Raw genomic sequence first — 1500 nt, forward strand, 5'->3', positions numbered from 1 at the left:
CAAATATAAATTACTTATTATTGAACATAAATTAAATTATAATAAAAAAATTGAATTAAAGAAGTTATACCAAAAAACCCTAGAACTATTAAATAGTTACTTTGATACTATTAGTGATTTATTTTTTTACAATTTTTTATGCTATCTTTAAATTTATATTTTATTCAAAAAGAAAAACATTACCGCTTTCTCAAAACCACATAAAATCATTATATCGATAGAGACAAAGAATAAAAACTAAACATCAAAATCAAAATTTATTTCGTTATATTACGCGAGTAACCTTCCGGTATATATATATATACACATACAGAGAGAGAGAGAGAGGTTCCATGTCCTGGTGTTTTTGAAGGTAGCCTCCCTCACAAAGAATCCAGATGATTCATGGATTCACCATGTTTTAGACAAATCCTGATGAAACCTTCCCCTCTATCGTCTCAGCAATCGAAATCGAAATGGAAATGGAAATGGGTTTAGAGCACAACCTTAGATTGTCTTTCTCCTCTATCTCTCTATTCTGTTCCAGATCTGAATTGGGTTCCTGGTTTTAAGGTCTTCTTTTTCAAGTTTGAATTAGTTTTTGGATTTAGGGATTTGAAGATGTGTCATTTTTGAAGCTTTCTTGGATGTTTTTCCAGAATACCAAGAATCAAACAAAATGATAAAATAATAATTGAAACCATTTTAAGTTTAAAAAGTTCATGTCACTACTCACTTACATCTAAATTGATTATCTAACTATTTAAATATTTTATATTTTAGAAGATTTTTAAAGTAGATTATTTAAAATAGAATCGATTATAAAATATATTATTTTTTCCTATATATATATTTTATAAAAATATAATATAATTAGTTCTTGACACGTTATTTATGAAGTTGTAGTCAGATTATATATTTTAAAAAAGTCATATGAGAAAAAACAAAATATTCTCGGATTATACGTTGAGCCACATACATGTAAGATTACAAATATAGTATGAAAAAAGGTTTTCTTTTATTATATTTTTTAATATAAATGGAATATAGTTAAAGGACAAATTAAAATAGTTGTTTACACCGGGTCGAATTGTCATTCCCGTCGTAAAAAGTTTCTTGTTGTTTTTTTTTTTTTCTTTTTAACTAATGATGATATTTGAGTCTTGAACATATATAGTTATGTCGAGAAAGGATTGAGATGCACTTTATCTAAGGATATGTTTGACGAACTATTTGATAAACTAACTGATAAATAAATTATGTTTGACAAAACTAGCTGAAAAAAATGTAAAATGATCAAAAAGAGTGTGTTCTAAAATTAATCGATTATAGTATTTTAAATTATAATTGAAATAAATATCTAATAATATAATATATTAATTAATACAAACAAAATAGTAAAAGAAATAAAAATTATGATTTAATTAAAAGATTTTTCAAGTTGATTATTATATATATATTATATGAAACAGTTTTCATAATAGATCTGAAAAAAGGTCGAAATGCGTCGATTAATATTGA

Source organism: Cynara cardunculus (genome assembly GCF_001531365.2).
Source record: "Cynara cardunculus var. scolymus isolate 2C chromosome LG 1, CcrdV1, whole genome shotgun sequence".
Lineage (NCBI taxonomy): Eukaryota > Viridiplantae > Streptophyta > Magnoliopsida > Asterales > Asteraceae > Cynara > Cynara cardunculus.